This window comes from Bidens hawaiensis, unplaced genomic scaffold (assembly GCF_021521415.1).
Source record: "Bidens hawaiensis isolate Kalapana, Puna unplaced genomic scaffold, B.hawaiensis_p1.1 tig00002306_1, whole genome shotgun sequence".
In the NCBI taxonomy this organism is placed as follows: domain Eukaryota; kingdom Viridiplantae; phylum Streptophyta; class Magnoliopsida; order Asterales; family Asteraceae; genus Bidens; species Bidens hawaiensis.
The window spans coordinates 2,765,706-2,774,952 of NW_027491123.1; the positions used below are offsets into that span (position 1 = coordinate 2,765,706).

A 9,247-nucleotide genomic window follows, 5' to 3' on the forward strand; every position below is an offset into this window, starting at 1 on the left:
ATTCCGCGAAATGTTTTAATTAACTCTGATTTTACGAATTATGTGAATGAGTAAATCCAACCAGCACGAAAGTAGGGTTCCCGGGTCGGGGGCCTTATAGTTCAGACCATAAAAAGTTAACGTGTTCACCTTGTGTTTTCAGTTCGGTGATATCAGAATCCTTTCTTCAGTATGCTATTAACCTATATTTGTAATAGGCATGCATAAGTACCTAGATGGTATATCTTATCTTATTCAATAGACTTTAAGTCTATTTCAGTTCAGCAGACTCAAGGTCTGATCAGCAGACTTGAAGTCTGATTCAGTTCAGCAGACTCGAGGTCTGATCAGCAGACTCTTAGGTCTGACCTAACCTTAGTAGAGTTATAGTCGTTTTATGAAAATACTTTGTATTTACATATGACGTTTGGTATGGCACGCTTTAGCCTAATAGATTCTATCACGTTGGTAAAACTTCTCCAGGTAAGTAAACGGGTCCGGCGGTTGATTGAGATGTATACGAATTACTAACCTTAGGCAAGAAGAGTCTACTAATGATATCCCAATTCAAGTTATTATGTGCCCGTCAAAATATAGTTTTGATTACATTACTTCACGTAGAAGCACTATTTTTACTTTGTAAAACATTACTTGGAAAACATTTACAGTTTAACGACTATACCCTTAATTAGGTTCTAATAACTATATAGTAATGTAACTTAACCATAATCCTACCTTAATCGGCTAGTCGGGAGTAAGAACTAAGAAAATCGGCAGCGGGTCAACTCGTGATTCGTTCACTAAAGCAACAGATCGTCAACAGCGCCTCCACACCTCGTTTCTTCGCGAAATCAAGCCCTAGGAACGCACTTCTAGGCTAACTATGTGAGAATGAGTATGAATTTGGGATGGAATGACTGAACCCGTAGCTGCCCTTTTATACTCGAGTTTTGTAGAGCATCGCGTAGCGCGATGGTCTTTTTCTCAGGGCCATCGCGTAGCGCGACGCCGCAATTCACCAGGAAGTGCCACATGTTAACACGTGGTTGGACACGTGTCCTGGATTACTTAACCTGGTCATCGCGTAGCGCGATGGACCAGTTGGGTTGACCGTCGCGTAGCGTGACGCCCCCTTTTTTCTTGAACCGTGTGATGTTCAGTCGCGTAGCGCGATGGTGTTACCAGCAGACTATCGCGTAGCGCGATGAGTCTCAATATCAAAATTTTTATTTTTAGTCCTCCAACTTTTGAATTTGACACTTTTAGCCCAATATTGGATAGGGTATTTTCACGGTGTTACAAAAAGTGATACTAAAGTTGCGTAATTGGACAAACCACAGGTACAAAAATGGCACTTAACTCTTTTTTTTTATTTTTATATAACAATATGATACTCTTATTAAAGATAAAAAAACGCTTGCTATTATGGTGATTTTTTTTAAATGTTGCATGAAAAAGTTACGGACGTTTTAAAATTACGAAGGAATTGACATGTGCTTTGGATGTGTAAAGAGAAAGTCAACAAAAGCGGGCTATTAACTTTATACCCCCCCCCCCCCCCCAAATCAATTTTTTCTCTTAAATTAATCTTCACCATTCAAATATAAGATCAATGAATTAGATTTCTTCTTACACTTCTCATTTATGCTGTCATTTGTATTTTAACTTTATCCTACAACAAGAGAAGAAATAATTTAGCAATTATTGGTAACCCAACCTTACGTATATCAACTACTGATGTACAAGTGTATAACGATGAATGTAAGATATTTCTCCAGCTTAAAATTTCTTGTTCCCAAATCGTTCGGAGAGCCTCAAATTCGTTTAAATAAGTTCGATCATTTTGATACCTTACTTTTGTTTTGTTTATTTTATAACAATTATAACTGTATTGTGTTTTACAATTCTTGAGGAAGGCCCTGTGGATGCCCTTATTAGATAAATCAAAATCGGCTTGGCTCGTTTAATCCTACGATGATTACTAATACGTGTACCCCAATAATTGAGAAAGGAGAACTCCATTAGTTAAAGAAGAAGAGTAGTTGGGAACCAAATTAGTGGTTTGAGGCTTATGTCGTCTCCCAACAAGGTCCCTCGATCTTCTAAAACATGGTCACCAACTCACCATCCGTGTGAAATAAAGATGACATGTGTATGACATTTTAAAATCAAACGATTTATAATTATATTGTATCACAATTACTTATCGTAGTGCATATATTGTGTATATGTATATCGAACACATTCGTTACAGAATGAAATTGATTATGTATACCGGGACACATTCCTTACATATATATTATGATTCTTGTAGTTTTCCAGTTACAGTTGATTATGTGTCAAATGTTAGCAATTCATCTCACTTGCGCACCATTTTATTGTTAGTTCTACCCATACAAGCTAGGTATATATTAAAACAGTCTAACCGTATAAAAGAATACAAGGAGGGTAATCATCTTACAAATAAATGAATTGCATAATAATTATTCATCTTTTTAATAAAAATTATAAAAAAAGACTTGGAATTTAATTCATACCCATCACTTATTACTTGGTAGTGCCATATCATTGTAGGCACAATTTTAATTTCTTTCTTTTCATTTAATGATTAAATAGGTCCAACCAGTCCTCCACAACTACAGTAATGATTTCTTTAACCAACTCGTCACTTTAATCACTACTTCTCAATAATATAGGCTCGGTTAAATAGAAAATATGATTTTAATAGAAATATAAGAAAAATTCTAGTCTATTGATACTAGATTAAGAATAGATAAGCTGATGTGAATGCTCGTTTGATCGTATCTCAACGACAACCAAACAACTTAATAATTTTTTTTTTGAACACCTAATATCTTCATCATGTCTCAAGTCTCAACTGAGATTAGTTACTACAACCTTTAGGTCGAAAGCCATACACCTTTACCACTATAAACTAATACACTTGGTTTCTAAAGTTATTGATTTTTTGAGGAATTTGAATTATCACATGAATTGAAATTTGAGAGCACTAATTTGAGATAAAAATTTTCAAATGATTTGGAGTTAAGGTGAATTGGGATTTATTTAAAGGAATTTACAGTAGTAATGTAGTCATAAAAGAATTGTAATATATCACTCTTGTCGGTTGCTATATTAATCAGCCATCATCGCCTTCATTTATCGGTCACCAACTGACCGCCATCATCACACTACCATTTACAATTTAGTCTAGCTTAATTATTACTGTTAGGGTCAACTAGATTAATGCTCACTTTTAATTTTAATTGGTTTTTTCCCTATTCCGGTTGTTAATATATACAGTTAAGTACCTTTGTTTGTGTTCATTTATACCATTTACAAACGGACACAAGTGAATACAAACAAACTTATTTTCTTAACAAACGTACCTAAACAAAGAAAAACTCATACGTTTAGCTGTTTGTGTTTTGATTTATCCTCGTTATCAGCAAAGGAAAACAAATTGAGCTAGTACTAGTGTAGTACTGTTTTGTTTCTCCAGATGACATTCTTGAGTCACCAACTTTTTACCCAAAATTTAAAGAGCAAAGCGACAAAAAATTACACCAGCAAAAAGTAAAGTAAAAGCTCTGTTTTTTCTGCTGCTGCTGCTGCTGCTGCTGCTTCTGCTTCTAAACCCTTTGCCTTTAAATTAAAAACCTCACCACTCCCAATTCAAACCAAACCTCCACTCCATTTGCTCACAACATCCCCAAACTTTTTACACACAATTTTGAAAAAAAGTTGTCATTTTTACCCTTTTTCTTTAATGGGTATGTTTCAAATCACCTCTACCATCACTCTATAGCTGTATTCTGCAACTTCTGTGGAAAAAGATTGAATCTTTATTAAAAAAAATGAAAATTTTCAAGATTTTCTTGGTGGGTTTACTCTGGTTTGGAGTAAATGCCAATATTCTTGAAGATGATAAACAGGCATTGCTGGATTTTATGCACAATCTTGCACACTCACGCACTTTAAACTGGGATGCAAACTCAAGTACAGTGTGTAATCAGTGGACTGGAGTCACGTGCAGTGAAGATGGGTCACGTGTCATCGGTCTCCGGCTTCCCGGAGTTGGGTTTCACGGCCATATTCCGGCAAACACCATTAGCAGACTCTCAGCTTTACAGATCTTGAGTCTTAGATCCAATGGTATTACTGGCACTATCCCTGTTGATTTTTATAACCTAAAGAACTTATCTTTATTGTACCTTCAGTTTAACCAGTTGTCTGGGTCATTGCCTATTGATTTCTCTGTTTGGAAGAATTTAACTATTGTTAATCTTTCAAATAATCAGTTTAATGGGTCAATTCCAAATTCAATTACAAGGTTAACACATCTTTCTGCTTTGAATCTTGCTAACAACTCACTTGTTGGTCAAATTCCTGATTTGGGTATGCATGGTTTAAAAATTCTTGATCTTTCTAATAATCATCTTACAGGGGTGGTCCCAGAGTCACTCCATAAGTTCCCAAAATCAGTGTTTGTGGGTAATAATGTGTCTTTAGTGTATTCATCTGATCAAGTTCCAATTTTTATGCCCACTCGTAAACCAATTCCAAGCGCGAAAAATGGTGGGGGGTTAAGTGAAAAGGCGGTTTTAGGTATAATTATAGGTGTTTCTGTTATTGGTTTTATTGGCTTTGCAATCTTTTGGACAATGTGTTGTTTCAAAAGGGATAACAGAGATGGGATTTCTTCGAAACTTGAGAAAGGCGGGATGTCGCCCAAAAAGGCGATTTCGAGAACACAAGATGCGAATAACAGGTTGGTTTTCTTTGAGGGGTGTAATTATGCATTTGATTTGGAGGATTTGTTGAGGGCTTCTGCTGAGGTTTTGGGGAAGGGGACTTTTGGAATGTCGTATAAGGCGATTCTTGAAGACGGGACTTCGGTTGTGGTGAAGAGGTTGAAAGATTTGAGTGTTGGGAGGCGGGATTTCGAGCAGCAAATGGCGGTTGTTGGGAGTATTAAGCATGAGAATGTGATCGAGTTGCGGGCTTATTATTATTCGAAAGATGAGAAGCTTACGGTTTGTGAGTATTATAGTCAAGGGAGTGTTGCTACAATGTTACATGGTATGTACTATGTTCTTGATTTCTTTACTTTATTTGATTGTGTTCTTGTTGTAGTTATGACATTATTAAATGGTAAGTAAACTAGTGTTCTTAGTTTTAGTACATTAAGGTTCAAGAACAAAAAGTAATTAACAAGAATCCAAGTTAGGTGCGCGATCTTTATCTAATCATAAATAGGGACCAGACCCACAAATTGAAATATACTAGAATTGGACCCGGACCATTTGTCTTTATCATGTGCTTTTAAGGGCATTTTGGCTTGATGCAACCGAGCAACACGGGTGAACCCAAGTTGGACCTAAGCCATTTTGTTTTTACTAGATCAGTGTTTAGGGTTTAGAATGCAGGTAAATGAACCCAGATTGGATTTTCTTGAAAGTTCATTTTGTAGCGGGTCCGATCTTTATCTTGTCATAGATGTTGACGGTCCGAAGGTGGATGAGAATGGTCCAACCATCTGGGTTCATCCATGTGCATGCGATTAAGTACACTTGGACCATAAAAAGAATGTCTTGAAATAAAAAGGTTCAAGATCAAGCATTTTTAAGCCAAATATTAAAGAAGATATTGTGACAAAATAACCCTTTTTTGTTTTGTGGCAATTTTTATATTTTATTTGGTAGAATATTTTATTTTATACTACATGAAAGAGAAATAAGTTTGTGATTGATAAGAATCAATCCATGTGGGACAAGAGAATCTTACTATAAATATAGTAAGTATTTGGTCTTTGTTGTTCGGATTTGTGTCCTACAATGTTTTAAACTTTTTGTAACTGGACCGATTATTGAACCGGCCACCTTATCGGTCTACTGGTTGGACAAAACATGGTAATGATTCTTGAACTTTATAGGTACAAGAGGGGAAGAACGATTCCCGTTGACTTGGGAAACGCGTCTTCAAATCGCTGTTGGTGCAGCCCGAGGCATAGCTCGGGTCCACAACGCGACTGGCACGAAGCTTGTGCACGGGAACATCAAATCATCTAACATTTTCCTAAACTCAAAAACTACGGGTGCATCTCTGATATCGGTTTGTCAGCAATCATGTCTCAAATCGCTACCCCGATTGCCAGAGCCGCAGGCTACCGTGCCGCAGAAATAACCGACACCCAAAAAGTTACTCAACCCTCGGATGTCTATAGCTTCGGTGTCCTCTTACTCGAGCTTTTAACTGGCAAGTCACCAGTCCACACGAGCGGTGATGAGATCATTCATTTGGTACGGTGGGTCCACTCAGTGGTCCGGGAAGAATGGACGGGTGAGGTTTTTGATGTGGAATTACTAAAATACCCCCACGTTGAAGAGGAGATGGTGGAGATGTTGAAGATTGCAATGTCGTGTGTCGCAAGGGTACCAGATCAAAGGCCGAAGATGACTGAGGTTGTTAGAATGTTGGAAGATGTTAGACGGAATATAGTCTGAACCCAAAAGTTGCTGAGACGGAGTCGTCTGGTCTGTAACGAGTCTTCGGTTTGCTTCATTGCCTCGATGAACTAATTTATGATAAACTGTAACGGTATTGTTGTGTTGTGTTGTGTTGTGTCGTGTCCTTACAAAGTTTTCATTTATTCTAGTATTGTACGCAAGATTTGTTTTAATGTTATTTAGGCTTCTTGTTGTAGCTTGTTTTATTGTTCATTTGTTTGATTAAAGCAGAATAAAATTTGGTGATTGGAATTTAAAAACAAAATGTAGAATTTGAAGGTACTTTTAATCAGTGTGAGACTATGGGACAACTGGCATGTGATTTAGGATACTCTAGAAACAATTTGGATTTTGGATATGAAGGCATGATGGGATCACCTTTAGTAGTGTCGACAAGCTTTTTATATCGATGTACGGTGAAAAAGTATACGCTTCACGATCCTTACCGACAAATATGTTTAGCTACAAATATATGAAACATGTTATATAATATAACAATGACTAGCACGTGGTTAGTATTACTTTCTTTTAGAAAGAATTCTAAGAGAAGTAAGGAAATATATATATATATATATATATATATATATATATATATATTTATATGTGAGAGTCAAGTTATTTTATAAAGAGATACAAAAATAAGAATCGTGAGAAGAATTTATAGCCATATAAAAAACCTTTTAAAAAAAAATTAAAAATAAATAAATAAAAAATCATAACTCAAAATTTAATAAAAAAATAAAAAAAGTAAAAACACAAAAATATTTCCACTGTCTTCCTCATTAAAAAAACACACACACACACAATGTTGATGGAAAAAGATCATTGTGTCTTTTTGTTTATCATTGTGTTTTGTGTTTATTTGCGTCATTGATTGTGTCTTTTTTCCTTGACATTGTGTCTTTTTTCTTGATATTGTGTTATATTAGTCAACATTGTGTTATATTTTGTTCGTGTTATATTTTATTCGGCATTGTGTTATATTTTGCGATTTATTGTGTCTTTTTTTATTTATATTTGTGTCTTTTGTTCATTTTCGTCAGTGTCTTTTGTCTCCGCATTGTGTCTTTTCGGGCTTTTTTTTTGGAACAAGAATGATGAGGGAAACATTTTTGTTTTTTTAATTTTTTATTTATATTTTGCGTTATGATTTTTTTTATTAAATTTTTGGAATATTTTTAGGGATTTTTTGTGTTGCCACAAATCATTCTCATCATTTTCATTTTTGTTTTATTTTAACTTTTCCTATATCTTTAAAAAAGTATATATGATGATGTGTTTTTTCCTTTACATTAGTGTAGTATTTATACTATAAAAGGTAAGTTATTTAGTAGACCAATATTACTATTTAGGAGACAATTATGTAAGTAAGGTTAATCCTATACTTTAAAAATGTATGCATCTATTTATTGTAATTTATTGTAGATTTGACCTAATTATTTACAACAGAACATTATTACTAGAAAATATTATTTATATGACTTGGCGGTTGATGATAATTGAGATTTTCATAGAAGAATTTTGAAGACATGTTTAAAATTCAGATAGAATTAATAATATAAGTTTTTTTTAATTATTATTATTTCATGACACAAATTTACCTTTTAACATATGCACATACGTGCGTCGACGTGGAGGGAGGATCCAGGGTTCTTTTTTTATCGGGTTACCTTTTTCCGGTGCTAGAAGGACTCTTAACTTGACGTCTTATATATTGCTCAGGTCGGACATAAATTATTATTACTTAACATTTTAACTGATAGTGTAACATTCAATAATAACTTAGGAAAAAATATGAAATATTACTTAAATTGAATACACGTATTTTTGTTCCTGCTTTGTTTTTCATATCAACATGTTTAAATTGATCCTTTCTAAGTAAGTTTTACAAATTTGGGGGTCGGCTTTAAAAAATATCATAAGTCAATAGAAGAAGTAAAGAACCATAATATACGTTCACATATAAAATAAAAAAAAATCATGAGGTCGATGATCCTCACTACTGTATAGTCTGTATGATAGATTCGTCCATATATACTTTATTCTTACGACATAGTCTTGTCAACGGGGATCCCAACCTAGCTATAACGAGATTGATTACTGCTCATTTTGCTTAAGTTTGTTTATTTAACACTAGGTAAAATGCCCGTGTATACACGGGTTGGGTAAACTATACTAACAAAAAACAAAACAATTTGAAATACTTATTCTAATTTGATATTAGATGAATGAATATAAATATGTATTACATAATCTTGTAAATATGTCAATATGAAATTACATAATCTAGTTTTAATCTTGAAATTACGATATAAATCTTTAAAGACTTCCCTTGTATATAATGTTCAAAATTTATTTAATTAACTTTTCTTACTAATAACACACACACACAGTTGTTACTAAAAACATAAATAATTTAGTACCAATATTAATTTTATATAGGAATTTATATTTTTAAGAAGAATAGTATTTAAAAAAAGATTGATACAACTCATACAAATACTTAAATAAACAACAAACAAAATTTAAATTAATATATTATATTATAATGTAATATAAATTAAAATTTGTGTTTAACATTCAAAAAAATATATAAGTAAAACACCAAATACTAAGAGTTTAAAACAATGCTAATTCACAAAAACTGAAAATTTACTTTAAAACATAAAAAGACATTATCTTAAATATAAAAAACAGCTTCACTTTTTCAATGCAACAAAACATCCTAAATAACATGAAGCTATTATAGGTTTTGGATA

At 33.7% G+C, this 9,247-nt stretch overlaps 1 pseudogene across 1 annotated transcript; it reads left to right on the plus strand.

The window, feature by feature from the left end:
- The first annotated feature begins 3,678 nt into the window (after window positions 1–3,678).
- Window positions 3,679–6,485, plus strand: LOC143615244 (putative inactive receptor kinase At4g23740 pseudogene; annotated as a pseudogene). Its single transcript, XR_013150436.1, has 2 exons — window positions 3,679–5,061; window positions 5,915–6,485. The product of XR_013150436.1 is annotated as a putative inactive receptor kinase At4g23740 pseudogene (transcript).
- Window positions 6,486–9,247: the final 2,762 nt, after the last annotated feature.